A 27,287-nucleotide genomic window follows, 5' to 3' on the forward strand; every position below is an offset into this window, starting at 1 on the left:
GGTGTAAACATTCATTTATGTGTCTTTGTGTAGTCATATACTATTTTCATTTATCTTGGGTAAATACCTGATGGTAGGATAACTGGGTCATATGGTAGGTATATTTGAATTTTTTAGAAACTGCTAAACTGTGCTTGCAAAGCAGCTGAATTATTTTACATTGTTAGGAACAATTTATGACAGTTTCAGATGCTCCTCATCCTTGTCAATCCTGGAATTGGTGAGCCTTTAAAAATTGTCATTCTAATAGATGTATGGTGTTTTCTCATTGTGGTTTTAATTTGCATTTCCTGAATGATCAAATGATTTTGAATATATCTTCATGTGCTTTTTTGCTCCCTGTATATCTTATGCCCATTGAAAATGTGTTTGTGTTCCTACTATTGCGTTTTGAATGTATGTATTCTGAATACGAGTCCTTTACTGGATATGTGAGAGAGAGCACAGGCAAGGGAGGAACAGAGAGGAAAGAGAATCCCAAGCAGGCTCTGCCCTGTCAGCACAGAGCCCTATGCGGGGCTTGAACTCACCAACTGTGAGATCATGACCTGAGCCCAAATCAAGAGTCGGAATTTAACCCGCTGAGCCACCCAGGCACCCCAATTTTTGAAGAATATCTTTCAACTTAAGTTCATACTTCTGAAGAAGTCTAGTCTACAACTATTTCTTGTATGGATTGTGCTCTTGATGTTTTATCTATAAGGTTTTTGTTTAAACCTAAGTCACATAGAAGTCAGAAAACAAATCAAAATAATTGATTGAAATTTGCACAGATGTTTCATTGTGTCTTTGAAGGAAAGGAGAAACCACTCTCAAGTTATGACACTGAAAAAGAAATTTTGAGGTAGACAACTTGACAAATTTTCCAATCCAGAAAGTGTTTCTGTGGTTTAGCAATGAGAACAACTAAGCCTTGTCAATTTCTCTGACAGTAGAAGCCTGCAGACCACCAGAAGCACTGAAATGTTCTTTTATAAGTTACTTTGTTCAGATTACATTAATTTAAAATGTAAATTTATAATAAGTTTCTTCCAAACACAGATAAACCCTTTCAAAATTGGCCTCATTTACTATATGAAGAGGAAAATGACGTTAGAGTTATTTAACTTGAAGAATCTTGAAAAATTCAGATGTTCCTTGACGCAGATCTATGCTTGTCTAGAAAATGAGACAGAAGAATCCTGATTCTGTGTTTTGTCACACTTTGTAAACCTGGCTTTTCAGCTCTAGTTGCTCATCAGAGATGACCTGTGCATTATCATGCAGAAAAAAAAGCTCCATCATTTCAACTTCTCATTCAAACCAAGCAATAATTTCTTACTGAAATTTTCATTTGTACAATTTAGATTTCTTTCTTTCTTTCAATAAATAGGCATTACTTTTTGCATGATAAATGAGAGGATTTTTTGGGTGAAGACTTTAATATTGTGCAATATTTTGTGCATTTGTTCAATACATTTTGTGTGTGTGTGTGTGTGTGTGTGTGTGTGTGTGTGTAGTGAGAGAGAGAGAGAGAGAGAGAGAGAGAGAGAGAGGGAGGAAAGGAGGAGAGGAGAGAAGGAGATGGAATGATTTGAGGCAAAGCTTTCATTAGAGTCTCATCTGGATCTGTAATCTCCCCTAAAACCACTGGTATAGAGGGTCTTAGCTAGAACACAATGAAATCAGTCCTATTCTTTTCAGGCAAAACCATTATATATGTAAAATTGACAAGTTGCATGATTTTTTTGCACCTAATGACAAGTATAAAAATTAGAGCTTTGAGTAAAGAATATTGCAGTATCTTAAATTCTAGTCTATATCATTTTGATTATTGCTGGGCACTATTTACTACATAATTAAAATGTGTAATTATGTTTTATGATAGGTTTTCTTTTTACAGTCTATATTTAATGTTAGTGCTCCTCTAGACTATCAGTTAATTGTATTCACATTTTTAGTTTGCATTTTTATCTTATGTTCTTAATGAGTTTGCTAATGCAGTTTTTTTCCTTCTGTTTCTGAACTATTATTGTGGTTAATGGAATGCTGGATTTTTCAGATTTCCTTAAGACTGTGAATGATGTTTGTTATTTGGTCTCCCAGGATCCAGGTAAAAAAACGATTCTTCAAAATTGCAGAAAAGAATGATTTTGATTGTCACTGATTTTAGGGTGGGATGGTTATATGAATTTAGGTTTTTTTCAGATCTCTCACATAGTGTTTTCCCCTGTAGCCTAGGTTGAGAACAATTAGACACGAGTTATTTCATAAAAGGCACTAAAAACCTGTCCACAGTATCCTAATTTTCTATCCATAATCTCCACTTTTTCCTGCATGCAACTGCTAGATTTTCTTAACACACGATTTTTGTCATATCATTCTCCTGCTCAAAAATTTAGATGCTTTTCCTGTGATGAAATGAATGTGGTCCAAACCCTTATGCTTGACATCCTCACCCCCTTATAATTTTTCTTGCCACTTTCCTCTTGGTAGAATCTTTTCCAGGCAAGAACCCCGTGCTCCAGTTATAGACACAAATGTCTATACATGCCAATTTCATTCTTGTTTCCAGGCCTTTCTTTGTTCATGTGGTTTTTTTTCTTTTTTTCCCTTTGAAATCTCATATCTGTTTTCTTCTCCAATGTGAATAGTACTTTCTTTGCTCTCTTTGGAATCTGCTTGTATTTCTCCCTAAAAATTTCAGACACTGATGGATCTCCTAACAACGTTTAGTTTACACTCCTGTAAATAGCAAAGAAAGTGATTGGAAGAAATATTCGTGTTACTGATAGAAACAGTGCTTCCAATATTCTGAGATCTCTAGGGTTTGTGACCTAATTTTAACAGTTCTTTGGGTTAGAACAAATCAAGACAGAAACCAGTTCCTTGGTTTTGCCATTAGGCAAGATCAAATTCCTATCATCTGTCCTTGGGGTTATATATTTCTGTCAACCAGCCTGTATTTTCTTGGAATCAAGGATATATGAATGTGATAATCTTCATATACCTGGATAAGAAGCAAGAGGCAAGAAAAACTCTTTTAATGTTTATTCATTAATGTAGTGAATGTTATTTAATACATTACCGTATGCATCAATTAGCAATATAGATGTGATGCTTGGCTTGCTTTCCCTCTTTGAATTTCTTCCTACTTGGCATTTTGATTAACTCCTATAGCACTGGGTTTCCTCTTTGTCTACTTGGTTTTCAGCTTATAGCTTTTTCTTGACTATAGATTTGTAAGTGTGTTTGGGTACCTAAGTACTGCCTGCTTGTCGAGCCCCAGTTGAGCTATCATGTATTCCTTTGTTTTTCAAGTTCTGGTTTTCTATTTTGACCTTATTTTTTATTTATGGTCAAATGTTCTGAGACCAACCAAGAAGTGCCAAATTTCTTTTCTTCCTCTTAAAACGGTATGCCTAATTCTCAAATACACTATTTTTAGTAAAATATCCAAGCAATATAATAGTATATAAATGTACAATACCCTCTTTAATCCTTCCTATATTAAAGTTAATGTTGACTTTAGCATCTTTTATTATATGCATTTATGAATGTATATAAATATTTACATATTTTGTAAGAGAAAATGAGTTATCAGTTACTAGGCAGAAGAGAACTAGAGTACCTGGGTCTTACAGAGGCAAGTGAAAAGATCAAGCATACAGTTAGAAATCAAGAGACCCTAAGAAAATAAAAGGGAAAAATATGATCATCTTATACTTTTAAGAGAAAGGGATCATGCTATGTGCTTTGTTGTCTAGCATGAATTTTTTTTTTTTAACTGAGTAATATGTCTTGGAAAGTTTTCCCCATGCCAGTAAGTGTAGGTCTGCCTTTTACTTAAAAAAAATTGTTTTTAAGTTTATTTTTATTTATTTTGAGAGAGAGAGATACAGAGCAAGTGAGGGAAGGGCAGAAAGTAAGGGAGACAGAATCCCAAGCAGGCTCCATGCTGTCAGTGCAGAGCCTGATGTGGGGCTTGATCTTACCATCCATGAGGTCATGACCTGAGCCAAAATAAGGGGTCGGATGCTTAACCAACTGAGCCACCGAGGTGCTCGATCCTTTTATTTTTTAATAGCTGCATGGTGTCTGAAAAATGTAGATATACTATAATTTATTTAACTAATCCTTTATTGATTCTAATTATCTTCCTAGTGTAGACACTTTCACAATGAATATCTTTTCTTATATTTTATACATATTTATTTTCACATTATAGTTTATATATGTATGCTTGTGTCCTTAAGTGCCTTTTAAGGCAAAATTAGTTGCCAATTATTAGGTAGAGGAGAACCAGAGGGACCCTATGTGTGCCTTGGGGCATGCCTTCAACACTCAGACAGATAGTTTTCAACTCTTCCTTAGCCTTCACTTCCTGCGTGTGTATATCCTCAATGTAAGCCAGACCTGAGCGTTCAGAACTTACTCTGGTTTTCCTGGGTACAGACCTGTTTATGTGTGTGGCCATCTAGATGCTCAGGAATATGTTGGAACTTTTCAAAGGCCTCTACAGACGTCTCATTTCCCAGATTTTCCTCTTAAGCTTGTTTGCTAGCCTATTATTTGCCCCAATTGTTTTTTTTTAATGGCATGAATCTACATTTATTGACTTGTAAATAGGTCCATGGCATATTTTTAGTGAAAAGGCAGTATACTATATGTACTGTTTTAATTGAGTGAAATATTCACAATCGTTGATGAACGTAGAGACATAGAAAGGTATCCAAGTAGGATATTAATCAAAATGCATCATTTTTTGCATGCCCTGAATGGGAAATTTGTGTTGCTTTTATCTTTCTTCTTTGTACAGTTGTGGGTTTATTTGATTTTTAAAAATCATTGTGTCAGGGCCCCTGGGTGGCTTAGTCAGTGGAGTATCTAACTCTTGATTTTGGCTCAGGTCACAATCCCAGGGTTGTGGGATCAAGCCCCAAGTCAAGCTCCACATTGAGCATGGAGCCTGCTTGGGATTCTCTCTCTCTCTCTCTCTCTCTCTCTCTCTCTCTCTCTCTCTCTGTCTCTCTCCCTCCCTCCCTCCCTCCCTCCCTCCGTCCCTCCCTCCCTCTGCCCCTCTCCCCTGTTCTCTCTCTCTCTCCAAAAAAAAATTTTTTTTTTAATCCTAAAAAATATTAGTATGTCGTTGGAAGAGCAGCAATAGCATTTAAGAGCAGGGCTCCTGAATCTGACTGGTTTTTGTTCATTTGTCTCAAGTTTTTACTTAAACTAATTAGTTAGTATATAGTGTAATACTGGTTTCAGGAGTGGAATTTAGTGCTTCATCATTTACATGTAACATCCAGTGCTTGCTCCAACTATTACCCACCACTTCAGACAGTTATAATGTTAACTAATTGCCTCTGATTGTGTTTGAGGAGTACTTCCAGGGAAAAGACTCTTTGCCTTGGGCAAGCTTTGAGTCCGGTTAAATAAGGCAGCTTGGCAAGTAGGGTCTTCCAGGGAGCCACAAGGCAGGTCTCATAATGACAGTTCTTAGAGAATGGGGCTTTGAAGAAGTTCCAAACTCATTCTTCTCCATTGGCTGTCAGGCTGCTGTTTTTCATCATGAGGGTAGGCTCTTAGTTTTCAAGGCTCCTGGGAAGCTGGGATGGCAAGATGGGAATAATGGCAAGCTAAAATGCCACAAAGCTCACTATTACTGAGGTTCAGCCGTTTTTCTGAAAGAAAACACTCTTTGGATGACTCTAAGCCTTTGATTTACAGCCAGAGTTTTGAAAAAAGTTGATTCTGACAGTTTGCGTCCGTGTTCTCACAGCTTTTATGGAGGAGAGGATTCTCAGAGGTCCTTCCTCTGCTACTTTTGCTCGCCTGGTCAATAACAACTGGTTGGTTGGATGAGTGAATAATGCCCAGTTCTTCCTCCATGACTGTGCAAATCTAAGAACTTGTGGATCAGTAGGCTCGTTATATCCTGAATTCCGAGAAAATGTAGTCTGACAAAAAGTGATTCGCTCTCTGAAGTTGATTATGGGAATTGTGTTTCCTTATCAAATTAAGGGGAGCGGTAGTTGGAGGGTCACTTAAATTTAGCATTAGGACACAGGTATCAATCTGTTTAGATTTTAAGGAAGACATCTGTTTAGGGAAAATTCTCTCATTAATATGAATATTTTCATTTAACTGTGTTCTTTCCAATTCATTTTTAAAAATTTATTTAAAGTCAAGTTAGTTAACATACAGTATAGTGTTGGTTTCAAGAGTAGAACCCACTGATTCATCACTTACGTATAACACCCAGTGCTCATCCCAACAAGTGCCCTCCTTAATACCCCTCACCCATTTAGCCCATCCCCCATCCACCTCCCCTCCAGCAACCCTCAGTTTGTTCTCTGTATTTAAGAGTCTCTTATTGTTCTTATCTTATTTTTCCTTTCCTTCCCCTATGTTCACCTGTTGTGTTTTTTAAATTCTATATATGAGTGAAAACATATTTGTCTTCTTCTGACTTATTTCACTTACACAGTACACTCTAGTTCTGTCCATATTGTTACAAATCTTTCCAGTTCATTTTTGATGTTAAGGACTGTTAGCGTAAGAAAATGAAGTTTCTGTGGAGAAATAGAAGACCTTTAAATAGTGGTTAAACCATTACTAAACTCTGTGTAATATAAAAAAATCTAAAGAGAAATTTTGCATCTACTCTGTTCTTTCTTTGACGCTATTTTTTCTAAATTACATTTTAAAGCAATTAATGATGCCCTCAAATTTTGGATTAAGCTGCCTTGCTATTATAGATTATACCACTGATAGATATGAAATTATTTTAGTTACAAGGCTTAACTAAGCGGTGAATATAGTATAATGAGATAATCCAGAGCTTTTAGCACAATGCCTATAGCTTTTAGCACAATGTTTGGCATATAAATAGCATTCAATAAATACCACCTATCATCGCTAATATTGTATCAGTAGTGATAATAGCAAAAATTACATTTATATTAGGAATGTGGTCAGAATTGGGCAAATGCCTACTTGCAGGTACAGTTTTAGAAAACCCTTTGCCTATGTAAAGGTATTGTACCCTGGTAGGCTATTGACACAAAATCAGCCCCTCCAAGAAAAGCTGTTGATTCTCATGATAAAATAGCTTCTTTCTTTGTTATATTTTTGCAGCATTCCAGAATGCCTTGAAGATTTTCTGTAGGATAAAAAGTGGTCGAGTTGCGACTGATGAACTGGCTGCTGTTTTGGATAGCATGGATATTCCTGTAATTCCTGAAACTTTTCAGGAAGTGATAAAACATGCTAGTATAGACAGTGAGTTATTTGAATTACTATGTAACTATATCTTTCTTGGATATCAGTGTGCTGATTCATCCTTTATCTCTCCTTGATTCTTACCTCTTGCCACCTATCAACATTGCTTACTGGTGTCTGTGGTAAGAGATAGTCTAGAAAAATTAAATGAGAAATTTCTAAAATTATTAGATTTTGGTATGTTTGATAAAAATCTAAGAGAAAAATGTATTTATTTTCTTTTCAAACTTACCTCTCTTCCATTTCTTGTTTGTGGAGAGATGGTTTCTTTAATGTCAAGGGCATTGGCTTCACAAACTAGGAGATCTAAATTTCTTGAATTTTTAACTTTATTAGATAGCTTTGATTACACAATCTTCTCATGCTATTCAGTTACTCTTTGCAAAATGTAGATTTTTAAAAAAAACATTATGGATATATTTAGCAGATGTTTTGTATTATATGTTTATATGTCACCAGGGGGTGTCTGATAATAATGGATTGATAAATGATTGATTCATTGATTATCCATGTATTTAATGAGTCAGATAGTCATTTAATATCTACTGTGCTTGGAACTATGCAAGGTGATACAGAGATGAATAGAACACATTTCTTTTTCCAAAGGAGTTCCCATTCTAGTGTGGAAAGAGTCAAATAAAATGAAAATGATAATGTTGTATAGCAAATACTGTTATAGAATGTAGTTAGGCTGCAGATGTATACTGGAAACACCAGGGAAAGATCATCAGAGGATGTGATGTCTGAGCTAAATCTTGAAGGATCAATAGGGGTTAGTTGGTTGAAGGTGGTAATGAAGGTGGTAATGAAAGACATTTTAGACTGAGGGAACAGTTTGTGTAAATATGGCAGGGACATTATCAGACATGGCATCCTTTTCCATGGGCTTCCACGGGTTTTTGTCATTTGTCAGTGGTGGCTTTTAGGGGGTCTTTGGTGGCTGGGATGTACTGTGAAGATAGAACGAGGCTGCATGGATTTTAGTAGGTAGTCATTTATGGTGAGTTCTGGGTTGATAGACGTAAGTGGAGGGATGTTCTGGAGCATAAAGATGCCCATAAAATAGGGATTTTAAAGCTTAATCTCAAGTCATATTATTACATAGCCTTTAGGGCATGCTCTACCAGAAGCAACAGAAATTACATATGAAACCACTGTGGCTTTTTTTTTTTCTTTTTCTTTTTTTTTTTTTTTTGGCTTATGGAATTCTGGTCTGGATTTCCAGGCTTTGTACTTGGGGTGCTAAACTGAAAAATTATGCTGATTTCATAGATTGTTGTAGGAATTAAATAGAACCTATTGGCACTAGAATAGTCTCAAGAAATAGGAAGCAGAAACCTGGGAATTACCCTTGGCAACTCTGTTTTCTCTGTTCTCCTCATGCAACCGTTGTGAATTACTATTATTTTAAACTTCTAGATATCTCTTAAATCTCTCTATTTTCCACCATTACCTTAGTCCAAGTTACCATAATTTTTCCTTAGGACCATCACTGTTCATCCTAACAATTCCACCCACATCCAGTCTTTCCTTTTTTTTTTTTAGTGTTTGTTTATTTTTGAGAGGGACAGAGACAGAATACGAGTGGGTTAGGGGCAGAGAGAGAGGGAGAATCCGAAGCAGGCTCCAGGCTCTGAGCTGTCAGCACAGAGCCCAACGGGGGGCTCGAACTCACGAGCTGTGAGATCATGACCTGAGCCGAAGTCAGACGCTCAACCGACTGAGCCACCCAGGTGCCCCCACCCACACCCAGTCTTATCCCCCTTAACACTATGGACAGAATGATCTTTTCAAAACACACATCTGTGGGGCGCCTGGGTGGCTCAGTCAGTTAAGTGTCCGACTTTGGCTCAAGTTATGGTCTCAGGCTTGTAGTTTCAAGCCCCATGTTGGGCTCTGTGTTGACAGTTCGGAGCCTGGAGCCTGCTTCGTATTCTGTCTCCCTCTCTCTCTCTGCCCCTCCTCCCTCTCAAAAATAAATAAACATAATAAAAAAATAAAAAAACTTGGGGCGCCTGGGTGGCGCAGTCGGTTGAGCGTCCGACTTCAGCCAGGTCACGATCTCGCGGTCCGTGAGTTCGAGCCCCGCATCGGGCTCTGGGCTGATGGCTCAGAGCCTGGAGCCTGTTTCCAATTCTGTGTCTCCCTCTCTCTCTGCCCCTCCCCCGTTCATGCTCTGTTTCTCTCTGTCCCAAAAATAAATAAACGTTGAAAAAAAAAAAATTAAAAAAAAAATAAATAAAAAAAAAATAAAAAAAACCCACACATCTGATCATGTTACCTCCTTGCATAAACTCTAATAATACTTCTTGGGATGAAGAGCCCTTTAAGGTCACGTACAAGGACTTGCAATGTCTGGCCTTTACCTTAGATCTCCAGCTTCATCTCAGACCACATTCTGCTTTGCTTACTGTGCCTTCTTAGAGTTTCAGTTATATACCAGGCTTCCTCCTGCCATAGCCTTTACATATATTCTTTTCTTTTCCTGGAGCATTCTTCCCCTCCTAGTGGATTACTACTTATACTTTGGATCTAAACTCAACTCTATTCTTTAAGGATGCTTCCATGACTTTTCTGACTAGGTCAAGTTCTCATACACTCTCACAGCACTAATCACAGTTGCAACTTTTATTTCTTATATTTTTTAAAAAGTTTTTCAATGTTTATTTTTGAGAGAGATAGAGAAATAGAGTGTGAGTGAGGGAGAGGCAGGGAGAGAGAGGAAGACACAGAATCTGAAGCAGGGTCCAGGCTCTGAGCTGTCAGCACAGAACCCAATGCGCGGCTCGAACTCACAAACCACGAGATCACGACGTGAGCCAAAATCAGACGCCCAGCCGACTGAGCCACCCAGGTACCCCTATTTCTTATTGTTTTGTGAAGATCTGTATCTCAGATAAGACGAAATACCAAGAAAGCAGATATCATGTGTACTTTTGCTCAATGTTGTATCCTCAGTACTCCATACAGTGCTTATGGCACATATTAACTGCTCAACAAATGTATGTTGAATGAATTAATAAGTGTCACCCTTCACTCCATCTCCTCCAACCAGAGAGAATAAGATTTTTTCATTTTGTCATTTTTAATAACCTGGTTGTGACTTAAGGTAAAATTCCTCATAGGGGAGGTCCTTGTCTTTTGACTAGGAAAATCATTTTAACAGGTATGTTTGATTATGAGAGCTAAAGCCTGTTGGGAGATACGTAGTTTGAGCAAAAAGGTAAGGTAAAGTACTCTATATAAGAAAACAACAGGAACTTAGAATACAACAGTGGCTAATGGGCAGCTGGAAGAGGAACACTGAGGGAACCTGAGAGTGGATGGGGGTCTAGCAATCAATAGAGAGTGGCTGTAGAAGTCTAGGACAATACTATGTAGTGCTTGCTGTGCTATAAAGAAATCCCTTACTCTCATTAATTTCAAGTTATCTAGTAGGAGTTGGTTATATACAATAGCCTTGTGTTAGTCATGTGGTGGGTGCATTTCAAGGAAAAAGGTCTGTAGGTTCTGTGTTAGGTAGGCTTGGGGTGGAGAGAAGATAGCACCTATAGGATGTGATAATGTGAGAGAGATCAGGAGTCCACGGGAATAGAAAACAAAACGAAAATCAACTGCCAGCGTATAAAACACTCAGGAATCTTCAAATTTTGGAGGGAGTATTGATTGCTGTTCATGTAATGTATGGTGTGGGGTCAGGGCTATTTTACTTAAACATTAAAGGAAAGGACACCCTCAGAATGCCAAAAGTTTTGGGTTACCCCGGTAGTGGATATGGTTTCTTCTGTAACAGAATTTTGAAGTAAGGAGTGATCTAAGTCAGTTATCCCACTAGTAGAAGCCATAGCACCCTGGCATAGGTACTGTTTTAACATCTTGTTTTTGTATTTGGTTTGGTTTTTTGGAGCAATACTGATAACATGGAGAATATCTTCATGAGTATGCATGATGAAGAGGAATGCCACTGGAATTTGCAAGGAAGTCTAACAAGCATTTGCTTCATTAAGATCTGGCAAGAGGAATATGGAAAATCACTGTGTGACAGTTCTGGTAGTTTGGTTTCTGAGATAGGATATTGGTGCAGTAGTTTTTTCTCTCGTGGGATTTACCGATCTAGTAATTGAACTGGGTGAAAAGTAGTAACTAGCACGATTTTTGATGAGAAGGTCTTTGATATTGTGGAGCTATTGTGGAGATTATGGAAATGTGTTAATAGTCATTTAACACCTTCAAAGTAATGTTGCCTTGAATATGACTTTGATGATGAGGATAATTTTTTTTCCCATTAGATAGTTACATTTTCCAGGTTGAATGGAAAGGAAAGTTCCAATATGAGCTTCCTCCAGAAGGACAAATGTAAGAGTGGGAAGCTGTTTTGAACTTCTCTTATGAAGTAAATGCTACCTGTAACTATACTGATAGTCTCAGTCTCAACCAGGAATTATTCATTGAGGTTTTGATAAGCTAGGTAGGGGTCAAAATAGTAATTTCAGATTCTGTAATGCTTATTTGGCCACCAGAGACTATATAAATGGATAGTATTTGTCTTAGAGGTGTGTGAGAAGTATTTGTCATTGCATAGAAGAAGGAATAAATTTGAGCGAGAGCTAGTAAATCTATAAATGGTTGGCTACTGCATGCTCACTGGTCAGTCTTGGACCTCTTTCCAGAAAGGGGAGTTCTTTAAGTAGAGACCAGATATAAACAATACAGCCTTCTCCATTGGATTAATTTATGGATGATCCAAAAGAATACTTTTCACTGATCAAATTCAGGAATTTGAGGGCTGAAGCCTTGAATTATTTTAGGACTGATGCTTTGATCTAAGAACTTGGGATATGGACTCTATCTACAAAAGTTCCAGAAGTTCACTGGGGTGTTAGAACCACAATCAAGAACAGAATGAGAACAAATACCAAGAAAATAAAAAAAACAGAATGTAAGAGTGGCGCCTGGGTGGCTCAGTCAGTTAAGCGTCCAACTTCGGCTCAGGTCATGATCTCGTGGCTTGTGAGTTCGAGCCCCACGTCAGGCTCTGTGCTGGCAGCTCAGAGCCTGGAACCTGCTTCAGATTCTGTGTCTCCCCCTCTCTCTGCCCCAACCCACTTGCATTCTGTCTCTGTCTCTCTCAAAAATAAATAAACATTAAAAATAATTAAAAAAAACCCCAGAATGTAAGAAGCAGTTCTAATCAGAAGAGATGAAACTTAACATCAATTGGTCTAGCACTTCTTTGGTTGGTCAAATACTTACTTGCTTTGCAGTGATTTAAAGTCCTGGACCTGACATAGCTTACCAATTTTCAAAGAAGCAGAATGAATCAATCTTACCCAACACCAAAACCATAGTGTATATAATAATTCTTGGACTCAAAAGGCACATTAAAAACTGGCATCTTCTTTTCAGGGTCTTTGCTTATGCTTATAACTGAATAGTTGATTTTTTAGGCATAGGCTGAAGAACAAACCTAGTATTTTTATAAGTAGGTAAGTCAAGGGGCGCCTGGGTGGCGCAGTCGGTTAAGTGTCCGACTTCAGCCAGGTCACGATCTCGCGGTCCGTGAGTTCGAGCCCCGAGTCAGGCTCTGGGCTGATGGCTCGGAGCCTGGAGCCTGTTTCCGATTCTGTGTCTCCCTCTCTCTCTGCCCCTCCCCTGTTCATGCTCTGTCTCTCTCTGTCCCAAAAATAAATAAACGTTGAAAAAAATAAAAATTTATAAAAAAAAAAAAAAAATAAGTAGGTAAGTCAACACCTGGTCTTTCTCACCTTGGATGTCAAGCGAAGCCAGACATTTGGAGGCAAGAACTATTGGGTGTCCAGTTGGAACAACATTATTTGAGGTCACTGTCTCTGACCCCATTCTCTGTCATACACTGTCCAAGAAGGAAAATGGTTTTAGACAGAGGCAAGGGCAGGAATGGTAGGAAGTTATAATTATGGGAGTGCTGTACATGTGTAAGACGCCAAGTAAATGGTTTACTGCTATCCACAATGTAGACATTGCATGATTCTTTACAGCCTTTAGTATATTTATTCATTCAAAAATATTTTTTTTAATTTTATTTTTTATTTTTTTCAATTTACGTCCAAATTAGTTAGTATATAGTGCAACAATGACTTCCGGAGTAGATTCCTTAGTGCCCCTTACTCATTTAGCCCACCCTCTCTCCCACAACCCCTCCAGTAACCCTCAATTTGTTCTCCATATTTACAAGTCTCTTATGTTTTGTCCCCCTCCCTGTTTTATCAAAAATAATTTTTAAAAAATAATTTTTTTAAAGTTTGTTTATTTATTTTGAGAGAGAGAGACAGTGCAAGTGGGAGAGAGGCAGAGAGAGAAGGAAAGAGAGAATCCCAAGCAGGCTCTGCACTGTCAGCGCAGAGCCCAACGTGGGGCTCGAACCCTTGAACTCTGAGATCATGACCTGAGCCCCAATCAAGAGTCAAACACTCAACTGACTGAGCCACTCAGGTGCCCCTCAAAAAAATTAGTTTTTAAGTGCTAGGAAGTATATAATTTGCTAGGCATTGGGGAAACAAATGACATCCTGTACTCTTGAAGAGCTCACAATCCAGTGAGAAAGACAAAAGAGCTAAAACTTGAAATTCTACCTATAGTAAATTCTCAAAACACTATTTATTAAATGAGTGAAATATTAACCTGATTACCTAGCTGTGGAGCTTAAAATGTGACTAATTTCTTTTGGTGGGAAACTCTTTTATTAAGGGAAAAAGAAAATAATGGTCTTTTATGTTTCAGTGTGTACTGAGCTATTAACAATTCTAGATATTATTCACAACCTCTGTTCCTACTTTCACACATCTCTGTGTTGTTTTTGTATTAGAATGGGATGGAAACTAGATTTGTGTTCAAAAAAGAAATAACAGTACTTGAACTTACTCTTTCTATTACAGGTAACCACATGGTGGATATTAGAGATATTCTATTTATTTTGGATGAACTACAGCACCAGTATGAAGATTTTTGTAAGTGAGCTCTCGTTGCTACAGCAAGTATTATTTATAAATAAGTTGCCTTTAAATTAAATCCTAATTTGTAGGTTTTATCATATGGACTCTGAAAGCCTTCTCTGACCCCATGACTCTAACTCTTTAAAAATTTTATTTTAATGTTGTATTTACTTTTTGAGAGCAAGAGAGACAGAGCGTGAGCGGGGGAGGGGCAGAAAGAGATGGGGAGACACAGAATCCAACACAGGCTCCAGGCTCTGAGCTGTCAGCACAGAGCCCGACGCGGGGCTCGAACTCACACACTGCGAGATCACGACCTGAGCTGAAGTTGGACGCTTAACCGACTGACCCACCCGTGTGCACCCCCCCCCCATTACTCTAACTCTATAGATAAAAGTTTAAATCCTAAACATACCTAATCAGTGTTGATTATGTAACTACCCTAATTTTCTTTTATCTTTCCCTTAATATTTTGCAACATGAAGTCAACTTTAAAACAAAATAATAACACTAAGAAAAAAAACGTAATTTGCAACTTGTGGGTCATTCTGACATCCTGACATTGACAGTTAAAAAATTTTTTTTTTAATACTTTATTTTATTTTTTTTAATTATTTTTGGGACAGAGAGAGACAGAGCATGAACGGGGGACGGGCAGAGAGAGAGGGAGACACAGAATCGGAAACAGGCTCCAGGCTCTGAGCCATCAGCCCAGAGCCCGACGCGGGGCTCGAACCCACGGACCGCGAGATCGTGACCTGGCTGAAGTCGGACGCTTAACCGACTGCGCCACCCAGGCGCCCCAACGGTTAAAAATTTTTAATATAGGGGTGCCTGAGTGGCTCAGTCAGTTAAATGTCCAAATTCGGCTCAGGTCATGATCTCATGGTCCATGAGCTCGAGCCCCTCATCAGGCTCTGTGCTGACTGCTCAGAGCCTGGAGGCTGAGGCAGATTCTGTGTCTCCCTTTCTCTCTCTGACCCTCCCCTGCTTGTGCTTTGTCTCTCTCAAAAATAAATAAACATTAAAACATTTTTTAAAAATTGTGTTTAGTATATTATTCAGTATCATTCATGATTAGTTTTGTTTTTCTTCATTAAGTACGTTTTTAAAAATCTCTTCCTATTGCACATGGTGTCACTCCCTTTTCTTTCTCTGTCCGGACTTCCTTTGGTCATGATTATCTATGTGTATAATTTTAAGCTCAATTTGGCTCAGTTGGTTGAGCGTCTGACTTCAGCTCAGGTCATGATCTCACGGTTCGTGAGATCCTCAGCTGCTTCGGATTCTGTGTCTCCCTCTCTCTCTCTTCCTCCCCTGCTCACAGTCTTGTCTCTGCCTCTCTCAAAAATAAATAAAGATTAAAAAAGATTAAAAAAAATAATTATATAGTTCTAATAAACTTGCTACAAATAGAGCAGCCTCTTGCCTGATCCTTTCCTCAGTTTCTCCAGAGGCAAACATTTTAGCTGATTACCTGATACTTGTTTTCATGACTGTAAATAACATGTTTGTATTGCTTCTTGTTGATTTTTTTAAATTTTGGGTAGACCTAGTAAACTCCCTAATATGAAAAATAAGGATTTAGCTCTGTTTCATTTTCCCTGTCCCCACCACATCCACTTCCCATACCTATCCATCCTCCTAATATAGTCATAGGGTAATTGAGTAAGTTTTAAATCTGTATTTATGTTAATATATTTATGTACACACTATTCACTGCTGAGCCACATGTAAGTATCTTGTGGCTACTTTCTCTTTCTGTACAATTTTTCCCTCTTTGAGTTGTCTTACTTACTTATTTGCTTGGTTTAAAAAAAAGTATATATATTACTGATTGAAGCTTAAACTCTGCCAACTGTCTAAATATCCTCTTCGTAAGTTTGTCTGCACAAGGTATTCTAGTAGTTTTGTCTTCTTGAATAAATCTTCTTTAGAGTATTTTGATGTTCTTCAGTATGAATTTGTTGCCCTCTACCTTTTGTGTGCAACTGTCATCTTGAGATCTTTCTTCTTTAACATGCTGGAGACTTTTCACTTCTCTCCTCCTATGACAGATTCTGTCTTTGTATTTTATTGATAGTTTGGATACAGAATTCTAGATTGTAAATAATTTTCTATGTTTTCTAGTTTTCAGTATTGCCATTGAAGTGCAAAATTTTCTGACTCTTGACTTTGACACTGATTTTTTTTTTTTCAAGCATATAGGATATTTTCTAGTCTTCTGAAAGTCTCCTTGAAAGAAGTTTCTTTGTAACGATTGTGCTGAATACAGCGTCCTTTGATTCTGGAAAATTAAAATAATTTGTTGATGATTTCCTTTCCTCTATTTTTTCTGTCTCTGTGGAAATCTTGATATTTGGATATGTGACATAATGGGATGATTCCTTTTTTTTTTTTTAACCTTTTTCTCTTATCTCTTTGTTATGCTTTATTTATTTATTATTTATTTATTTATATTTATTACACGAGTGGGAGTGGAAGAGGGGCAAAGGAGGAGGGAGAGGGAGTCTTAAGCAGGCTCCAAACCCAGCGCAGAACCCCACATAGGGCTCAGTCTCACGACTGTGAGATCATGACCTGGGCCAAAATCAAGAGTCGGACGCTTAACTGACTGAGCCACCCAGGTGCCACTCTTTGTTATGTTTTCTGAGAGAGTTCCTTAAATTTATCTTCCAATGCTTCTATTTCGTTTTTCATTTGTACTTTTAAATTTCCAATAATTTCTTTCCCCTCTGTTATTTTATTATAATAGCCTCCTCTTATTTCATGGGCATTTCTATTGTTCCACAAACAATATCTTCTGTTGCAACTAAGAACTTCTGTTGCAATGCTTTCGAGATTTCGTTTTTCATTCATATTCTGTCTCCTCCAAGGTATTTTTTTCTGTTTGTTTTTCATTTTAGAACTGTTCCTCAAATGTCTGGTGATCTTTGGTTGTCTACTCATATTTGAGAATGGTGAACTCAAAAGCTATTTGGAAGCTCTGAGACTGAGGGCAAAACTAGCTGATTATGAGCTGTAGGATAGTGATTCTTAACCAGAGATGATTTGGAGATTTCCCCCACCCCCCCACCCCGAACTTCCCCTTCCCCCAGGAACATTTGGAAACATTTGGAGACATTTTTGGTCATCACAATCTGTGTTACTGGCATCAAGTGATGAGAGGCCAGGGATGCTTCTGAGTATCCTACAATACACAGGACAGCTCTCTCAATAAAGAAGTATCTGTCTCAAAATGCCAGTACTGCTGAGATTGAGAAACCCTGCTATCGGGTGGTCTGGCTGGGCTATTTGCCTGGAAAACCCTTAATATGACTGTCTTTAGGATAGATTTCCTTTTGAGATGGTCAGAGTGTTCAAAGAAACTTTGAATATCCTTCCCGGAGGTATAGCCTTGCTTCATAGAATTCCAGGTGTTAAATAAGACGAAAGACTGAAGTTCCCATTATTCAGTGTAAGCCTCCCTCCGAGTTTTGCAGGTAATACTCCTACCCTCTATTGTGTTTAGTATTCCATAATCCAGAGACCTTGTGTTTAACCCTTTCTGATGAATTGTCACTTTCCTGCTGGAGTAGGAGAAAATCAATAACTGGCTGTGCCCAGTGGATAAAAGTGAATGGCCGTGTGAAGAGACCCTAGGTATCAAATTACTACTTAAAGGGATTTTAACCAGTTCTTTCTTTTTAGCTTCACTCTTACCCTCACTTTTAGAGGTACCTAAATGCTACTAATTTATGAGCTTTTGGAGTTTTTGTGTTCTGAATTGGGTTGCTTCTTGGCTTTCCCCATTCTGCCTTATGGTTCAGCCTTTTCAGGTCTACTAAGTTCATCAGCTTTCCAGATTCCAAAATTTAATTGTAGTAGTTTCTTTTCCTCTTCTTTTTGTTATTATGGATTTGTGATGTTTTAAAAATTCCTTTAGTTTATTTTTGAGAGAGAGAGAGAGAGAGAGAGAGAGAGCGAGCGAGCCGGGGAGGGCAGAGAGAGGGGAAGACACAGAATCCAAAGCAGGCTCCAGACTTCAAGCTGTTAGTACAGAGCCTGATGTGGGGCTCCAACTCACAAACCGCGAGATCATGGCCTGAGCTGAAGTTGGACACCTAACTGACTGGACCACCCAGGCATCCCCAAAATTCCTTAGTTTAAATGGAGTGTTTGAAGGCTGTTCAATTTGCTATTATTACCTGAACGTTTCAAAGTTTATTTTGAATTCTAATTTTGTCTTTGATGTAGAAGTTTTTTCATTAATTTTTCTTTTCTGACATAGATATTCCTAATAATCACATACCCACCCCCATGCATAATAATTCATGTTATTCATTCTTCTGTATCTTTGCTGATTTTTTTACTAGTTCTGTTATAGAGAAAGGAACATTGTCTCCAAATATAATTGTAGATTTGTCTATTTCTCCTTTCAGTTTTGTCAGGTTTTGGTTCATGCATTTTGAAGCTCTGTTGCTAGGTGAATTCACATTTAGAATAGTTATATCTTCTTGGTGAGCTGATTCTTTTATCATTACGCAATATGTATGTGATCACTGGTAATTTTCTTTTCTCTCAAGCTTACTTTTTCTGATTCTAATATAACTCCAGTTTTCTTTTGATTAGTGCTTAGATGGTAAGTATTTTCCATCCTTTTACTTTTAACCTTCTTATATCACCAGTTTTGAAGTATTTTGTAAACCACACAGCGTTGGGTGATGTTTTTTGTATTTATTTGTATAATTCCTGTATTTTAATTGGAGTGTTTAAATCATATGTAATGTAATTACTTATACATTCAGACCAGGTATACCATATTGTTATTTGTTTTCTATTTTTTCCTCTGTTTTTCAACCATTTTATCCCTTCTTTTTTGGGGAGCACTTTTTTAGTATGTGAATTTATTCTATATGTATTTTCACTATATCTCTGTATTTTTCCAGTGGTTGTTTTAAGGATTATAGTATACATACTTAACCTTTTCTAGTATACTAAAATAAATATTTTACCACTTCAAGTGGAATATAGAAGTTTTACCATTATATAGACCTTTTTACCCTCCCTCCGTTAAGCTGTAATTTTATTATGTATTACCACTATACACACTGAAAGCTTCAGACAATGTTTTATAAGTTTTGCCTTCAATGATCAAACATATTTTAAACTTCTAAGAGGAGAATAATAGTCTATCATAAAATCAAGTATTATAACATTTGAAATACTTTAAAATGTGTTATTCAAATGTAAGGTACTATTCTGAGCCGTCAGATGAATTTTATAAAGGAAGCCCCAGTGGGACATTGTATTAATATTTTTCTGAAGAGGTTATTTTATATACAAACTATTTTTTCCCACAAGTACTGAGAATCTTTAGGAGAGTAAATATTTGTATTCTGATGTTAAATTAAAAACAATTTTTTTAATGTTTATTTTTGAGAGAGAGGGAGACAGAACGTGAGTGGGGGAGGGGCAGAGAGTGAGGGAGACAGAATCTGAAGCAGGCTCCAGGCTCTGAGATGTCAGCACAGAGCCCAATGTGGGGCTCAAACCCATGAGCAGTGAGATCATGACCTGAGCCGAAGTGGGATGCCCAACGAACTGAGCCACCCAGGTGCCCCTGTATTCTGATTTTATAAATAAAAATTTCCCCACTCCAACTTCCTTATACTTCAGTATGCTCATAACTAAGGGATTTGTAGCTGTATTGGCATATTTAGCCTATAATCTTTCAAAATTGGCAGAGTGGGGAATGAGAACTACACACTTCAGTAGGCTATCACTTTTGATTTGGTGTAACTTCAAATAGCTTTGGATAAAAGAATTTAAATATACCCACTCTCACCGCTGTTGTTTAACATAGCGCTGGAAGTTCTAGCATCAGCAATCAGACAACAAAAGGAAATCAAAGGCATCAAAATTGGCAAAGATGAAGTCAAGCTTTCGCTTTTTGCAGATGACATGGTATTATACATGGAAAATCCAATCGACTCCACCAAAAGTCTGCTAGAACTGATACATGAATTCAGCAAAGTTGCAGGATACAAAATCAATGTACAGAAATCAGTTGCATTCTTATACACTAACAATGAAGCAACAGAAAGACAAAGAAACTGATCCCATTCACAATTGCACCAAGAAGCATAAAATACCTAGGAATAAATCTAACCAAAGATGTAAAAGATCTGTATGCTGAAAACTATAGAAAACTTATGAAGGTAATTGAAGAAGATTTAAAGAAATGGAAAGACATTCCCTGCTCATGGATTGGAAGAATAAGCATTGTCAAAATGTCAATACTACCCAAAGCTATCTACACATTCAGTGCAATCCCAATCAAAATTGCACCAGCATTCTTCTCGAAGCTAGAACAAGCAATCCTAAAATTCATATGGAACCACAAAAGGCCCCGAATAGCCAAAGGAATTTTGAAGAAGAAGACCAAAGCAATCCCCTCAATCCAGTATGGTTCTCTCACAAGGGGAGCCCTTGCCAGCAATTCTGTTGGGGGTGAGGATGGGAAGGCCACTCAGGGGTCATGCATGGCCTGGATGAATGTGCCAGGGTCCCCCAGCTCATAATCATCACCCTTCAGATTTGTCTCCTTGGCACCCCACCCTAGAAGTTCGATTGGAGGACGCGTGTTACCCTTAGACCAGCATCACCTCTTTACCTTCTACGTCCACACTCTCACCGCTGTAGACATTTGCTACATACTGGGAATTTCTTTCATGACCGGACACTCTTCCTCCCAGGGAGAGTGCTGTGATGAGAGCCAGAGATCTGGCCTCACCCTTCAGGCCCTCTGCCCCTTGTCCAAGGCACCCCCCCCCCCCCGCCCCTACACCCAATCTGGTGCTTCTGTGTGCTACATCCATCCATGGGGCTGATTGCACTTATCTACCTCTTGGCTGTCTTGTGAAGGAATCATTCCCATGGGTCTCTGAGTCTGCTGGGCATATGTGCCACATTTAGAATGATGGGCCAGTTGGATCAGCGTGTGTGGCCTATTCTCCTATGGGCTGGGCAACCTCATTTTAACTCAGTCTTTAATCTGAGAGGCCACAGCTGCAGTTTTATTTTATTTTTCTCATTGGGTCACCTGAAACCAGGATGAGGCTTGCTTAATCTAAAGGAACATGTCCAGAAACACATTTGCATTATATTTTGTAGTTTTATTTGAGGAGGAAGGAGCATATTTAAAAAAAAACAACAACCCCACACAGACTTGGGATGGATACAGACCCTCCCACTTGGCATCATTCATAGGGAGTTGCTGCCCATTTGCTGGATCTGTAGGGGCTCTCTCATCTGGGAGCCTGTGGGGATGGCCCCACGGGCATGCTGGGCCATTTCTGAGCAGGAGGGGTACAAGTGGTTCTTTTCTCCTAGCAGTTGCTTCCTTGGTGTTCACATTGGTCTAAACATTAACGACCACCCTCACCCCCTATTCATCAGGAAAAAGGAAAGAGCTATAGACAGTGGTCTGACGATCAGAAAATATAAGTCCTGGCCTCATTGTTGCAGCTGAGGAAGCTTTACCCTTAATTAAGGCAAGCCTCTCTTCCTTCCCTTCGGGGCTCAGTTTTCTAGTTTGAAAAATGATAGTTGGGACCAGCCAGTCTGGAAGGTGTCTTTCAATATCGATAATCTGAGATGCTGGGACTTACTGTGGCATCAGACATACAGTCAAGATTCCGTGAGATGTTGATCCTACTTTTTTTGTTGTTAAGTTGGGAGATCTGAGAGACCGGCTTTTGCCAGAGCGGATGTCATTCCACATCACCTTTCTCAATGAAAAAGCCTCATTCTGGCCTCTCTTAGAGCCCCTTCTCCGATGTTTGTTAGCAGTCACATTTCCTAATGTAGCACTCAAGCTCCACTTAGTTTATTATTCCTTAGCTCACTTTGCACACATTTGCATCCACATATAAGGGAGAGGAATCCATTAAGAAGTAGCTGAAATGTGTATTCTGTATTCGTGCGTTAACACTGAGAATAAGCCTTGGAATTAGGAGTAGGGCAAATGACTGAGCCTTGTCTCACCCATGGATTACTCTTTACTGAAAGGGATGGTAGTACAGTAGAGGGGTAAATGGGGGAGGGGAGGGTCGATAATGAATCCAAGAAGTTTAGAACCTAACTATACCCTCTGGCTACTGAGACAAGAGTCCACTAAAGCAGTAGTTGGACCTTTTCTTTAGATAAGATGGTTTATATGAAGACACTATATCAAAGGAGGAAGAACATATATTTAAAGGATGAAAAAATCAGTAGGACTCTTCTCTGAGCTTCTGGAAGGAGACTCCTAGGCTTTAAAAAGGCGCCGGGTGGTCCAGTTAGGTGTTTGACTTTGGCTGAGGTCATGAACTCGCGTTTCGTGAGTTCCAGCCCCACATCAGTCTCTGTGCTGACAGCTCAGAGCCTGGAGCCTGCTTCGGATTCTGTGTCTCCCTCTCTCTCTGTTCCTCCTCTGTTCACGCTCTCTCAAAAATAAATGAAGATTAAAAAAAAAAAAAGACCAATACTTTTTGTACGCGGGGAGAACCTGTAGCTGTGTTCGCGAGACAGCAAATGGCAGTCAGTTTGGGCATCGCGTAGGGTGAACATCTAAATAGTATTTTGGTATCAGCACAGCCCAAAGAAGTTATTTATTTGTGCTCAGCTCATCTGGAGAGAATTTATGTTCAGTCTCAGGGTGTGTGGATAGTAATGGGAAGCTTGGGATGCTCCTGACAAGTTGTCACATAACGAATCCCATCTTTCTCTCTCAGATATTCCTAGACCATCCATGATTTCAAGATCCTTCTCTTTGTTAGGTATTCCTGGTTGAAATGACTTAAGTGCCTTCCTGACTTCCTAACCACCCCCTCTGTTTGAATTGTGCAACAGTAAATTAAATGTGCTTTCCAAAAAGAATTGACCTAAGGCTGCCCAGTTCTTCCTGTGTTGTTATTTCTGTTTTCTTTGGGTGAAAAGAGTAAATGTCATCGCCTCAAAAATGATTATTTTAGAACAAGCCTGTTCCCAAATGTAACCAAATGATGACCACCACGGGGACTGAAGTTTACTCCAGAACCCAGAGCGTTTCTTTAGACTTTCAGAATGTTTTCAAACTGAGTAGGTTATTGCTGTTCTAAGAGTTGGAGTTTTTTGTCTTTTAATTGGGGATTTTTTAGGAACTTGTGCAATCTCAATAGAACAGACTGTCAGTGTAGCCTAGGTTTTGTTTGCAGGAGGCATAAATCAGTACAATAAAGGCTTGATGGCAGATTATTGACAGGATCATTTAAATGCCCAGCTTTAGGGGGAAAAATGCCCAACTTTTATTTAAGGAATTGGGTCTCAAAATGGGGTTTGAGGACCAGCAGCCTCCATATCACCTGGGAAGTTGTTAGGAATAAAAATGCACAGGCCACGCCCCAGGGCTACTAACTCAGAAAATCTGAGATGGGGCCGGGCCCAGTGTTGTGTTTCAGCAAGCCCTCCCTGTGATTCTGCTGCTGACTCAAGTTTGAGAACCATTGACTTAAGAAGTCACTTACCTGTCCTTCTGGCTTACTAAGTTTGCAGTTAAGTCATCTCAGTTCCTAAAAGATTATGAATATAGCTTGGCGGGTATTTTAAGAGAACCGAATATCTACCCACACAAAATGAAAATCCACTTTTGATCCATTTTCCAAATTAAGTGATCAGAGGCTTCTGGTTCCCTCACAGCCACAAATTCCCATGAAAAACTAAAAGAAGTACTAGATCAAAATCACAGGGAGGGGCGCCTGGGTGGCGCAGTCGGTTAAGCGTCCGACTTCAGCCAGGTCACGATCTCGCGGTCCGGGAGTTCGAGCCCCGCGTCAGGCTCTGGGCTGATGGCTCGGAGCCTGGAGCCTGTTTCTGATTCTGTGTCTCCCTCTCTCTCTGCCCCTCCCCCGTTCATGCTCTGTCTCTCTCTGTCCCGAAAATAAATAAACGTTGAAAAAAAAAAATTAAAAAAAAAAAATCACAGGGAAAGAAACCCAACTAACAGGATACTTGGCAGGCATCTAAGAAAACCTTTTATTCACAGGAGATGGGATGACTATCGAAATTATTAGCATTATCACTTTATAGGGTAAGACTCTAGAATTTGCAACTTCACTTTCTGCTATTTAAAATGTATTGAGCATCGACAGTGTGGGGTTGAAGTACTTTATAGCACACTCATCATCTTTGCCTTTGGGTCTTACATTCCTTAAATACGTGCATTTTTAAAAAACATTACAGTGCATGACGTCGTAAAAGGATTATGTGAACACACACTGAGACCTTTTATGGTGAAATTTTGTAGGTACACTGTGTTTTATTTACTTCATGGTAACTGACGAATAAATATCTGGGTAAAATGGAGGACTTTATGTGAAAATGAAATGAAAAGCTACATATCAAATCATATTTGTAATCCCCTAACTCTTGGCCTCTGTAGTCTGAACTCTACAGTAACAGCCATGTAATGACCACTGGGATCAATTACAAGCAAGTTGTCTTGGAATTACAGTGCATTCATTTTTCACACTGATGTAAGGAAACTAACATGCTGTGCAAGAAAACCATTTAATGCTTGTTGAAAAATAATTTCTATTTGGTTTTGTAACATATTTCTTGAAATATCTATTTCTGATATTTTGTAGTTTGACTAAAGCACACAGGCAGTTTTATTTTTATTTTTTTTTTCAAATTTTTTTATTTTTTATTTTTGGGACAGAGAGAGACAGAGCATGAACGGGGGAGGGGCAGAGAGAGAGGGAGACACAGAATCGGAAACAGGCTCCAGGCTCTGAGCCATCAGCCCAGAGCCCGACGCAGGGCTCGAACTCACGGACCACGAGATCGTGACCTGGCTGAAGTCGGACGCTTAACCGACTGCGCCACCCAGGCGCCCCGCACACAGGCAGTTTTAAATGCTTGTGATTGGGGTTATCTATATTGTTAAATTTTAAGGGGCGCCTGGATGGCCCAGTCAGTTAAGTGTCCGACTCTTGGTTTTGGCTTAGGTCATGATCTCACGGTTTGTGAGTTTGAGCCCCACATTGGGCTCTGTGCTGATGGTGCAGAGCCTGCTTGGGATTCTCTCTCTCTCTCCCTCTCTCTCTGCCCCTCCCCCACTTGCTCTGTCTCTTTCACAAAAATAAACTTAAAACAAATCCACTTAATGAGACTATCCAAGAAGAGTTAGCATGTGAAAAGAAAATTATAGGTCAGTTAACATGATTGTGTTCCTTGCGATTGCTGCCATAGTGCTGTCTCTCTAAACTTTTGCACAGAGAAGACATTTTCCGTCAGCTGTGTATTTTCTGACAATACACGGGAGAATGCTCACAGAATAGAAGCATTTAGAAAGCAACATTTAGGAGATTTAACAGCCTTCAGGCAAAATCTCCACAGTAAATTGTTCTTTATCAGTGTCCCTGAAAACAGCTTTGTAAGAAAAAAAAATTTCGCAATTCATTGTGGGTTGTTTTTTTTTTTTTTTTTCTATTAGTTGCGTTTTCCTGTGACTCATAAAATTGGCATGATTTCTTTGGAGAGATCAGAGTGCTGGGTGTGTAAATATCATTCGGTGGCCAATGAAGAGATTGGTTAGGAAAAATGTTAATGGATCTATGCTCAACTTTGCTTCTCCTGACCCTTATAATCCCCCATTGTGACAGAGGTTGCTAATTGTGCCCCCATATGTGTTTTCCTCTTCTCACATAAAGTCAGAACTCCTCACTTCCAGTTGGACACATGGCTGCCTGGAATAGATACTATGTCTCCAAGCTTCTCGTGCAGCTAGGCTGCCCTGTCCATCTTGTAGACAGATGTGAATGGAAGGGGTGCATACCACGTCCATCGTGAGCCACTTAAGAAGGGAGCATGCCTCTCCTCTCCCCTTCCTTCTTCAGGTAGGCCGACTCTAGAGATAATAGCTAGAACTTAAGCAGACCTCACGGATCAGGATGGGACCTGAGGGATTGTGGTAGTTATCTATTGCTGCATAATAAATTACCCCACGATTTAGCAGCTTAAAACCACAAACGCGATCTTGCAGCTTTTGCGGCATGTCAGCTGGCTCCTCCCTAAGTGCGGAAGCCAAGAGAGAGCCAGGAGGAAGCTGCAATATCTCTTGTGACCTAGTTTTGTACGTGTCACGTCAGCATTTCCACCATACTCTATTCGTTAAGTAGCCTGCTACAACTAGTCCACATTCAAGAAGCGTGGACCAGATGCCACTTTTTTTAAAAAATTGTTTTAAATGTTTATGCTTTGAGAGAGAGAGAGACAGAGACAGAGTATGAGTGGGGAAGGGGCAGAAAGAGAGAGAGGGAGACACAGAATCGGAAGCAGGCTCCAGGCTCTGAGCTGTCAGCACAGAGCCCGACGCAGGGCTAGAACTCATGAACCTAGATGCCACTTCGTGAAGGTATGAGCGCCGTGGTAGATAAAATTGTTGCCCCTGCCCATCCCCCTCTCCCAAAGGCACCCATGTTCTAATCCCCAGAACCAGCGAATATGTTACCTGGCATGGAATAAAGAATTTTGCTGATGTAATTAAGGGCAGAAACAGGGAAATTTCATGGATTATGTGGATAGCCTTAACACAATCATAAGGGGGTCAGAGTGAGAATAGGACATGTAATGATGGAAACAGGTCAGTATGAGGTTGCCACGAGTCAAGGGATGCAGAAGCCTCTAGAAGCGGGAAAAGGTAAGGAATAGATTTTCCTTTAGAGCCTCCAGAAACGCAGCCTTTGTAAGGCCAATTTTGGACTTCTGACCTCCAGAAATGTAATAAGTTGTTGAAGTTTGTGGTAAGTTGTTATAGTAACAAGAAACTAATACACCAAAGAACTTGTGGACATAGTTCAAAACTGCCACAGTCCACCCTCTGGTCACTACTTATTCATAGTTCCCTCACTTGCAACAAGTGCTCCCTCTTCCCAAGGACCCCCCAAGGTCTTATCTCATTATAGCATTCACTCAAAGTCCAGAGTCTTGTCCTCTAAATAGGTCCTGGGGCAGAAGAGTCTTCTTGGATATAGTTCCTTACATTTGGCC

General features: G+C 39.1%; 2 protein-coding genes across 6 annotated transcripts in view; both read left to right on the forward strand.

Moving 5' to 3' along the window:
* The window catches only part of LOC124513568 (pleckstrin homology domain-containing family M member 1-like), an 80,611-nt gene extending 60,416 nt beyond the window's left edge, over positions 1–20,195 (forward strand). Inside the window, exons 16-19 of one of the 5 annotated variants that reach the window (XR_006962431.1) lie at positions 2,042–2,092; positions 7,120–7,263; positions 14,178–14,249; positions 20,173–20,195. The gene's annotated coding sequence lies outside the window, so the exon portion shown is untranslated. Of the gene's footprint in view, positions 1–2,041; positions 3,892–7,119; positions 7,264–14,177; positions 14,421–20,079; positions 20,120–20,172 lie in introns of those variants that run through there. The other 4 variants (XR_006962430.1, XR_006962429.1, XR_006962435.1 and 1 more) reach the window with 4 other exon arrangements.
* LOC124512839 (leucine-rich repeat-containing protein 37A3-like) overlaps positions 1–27,287 on the forward strand; it is a 340,529-nt gene that overhangs the window by 127,599 nt on the left and 185,643 nt on the right. The gene's annotated exons all lie outside the window — the stretch shown is intronic.

Source organism: Lynx rufus, unplaced genomic scaffold, assembly GCF_022079265.1.
Source record: "Lynx rufus isolate CCGP_SWC_20201006 ecotype Redwood Valley unplaced genomic scaffold, mLynRuf1.p SCAF_18, whole genome shotgun sequence".
Classification (NCBI taxonomy): domain Eukaryota; kingdom Metazoa; phylum Chordata; class Mammalia; order Carnivora; family Felidae; genus Lynx; species Lynx rufus.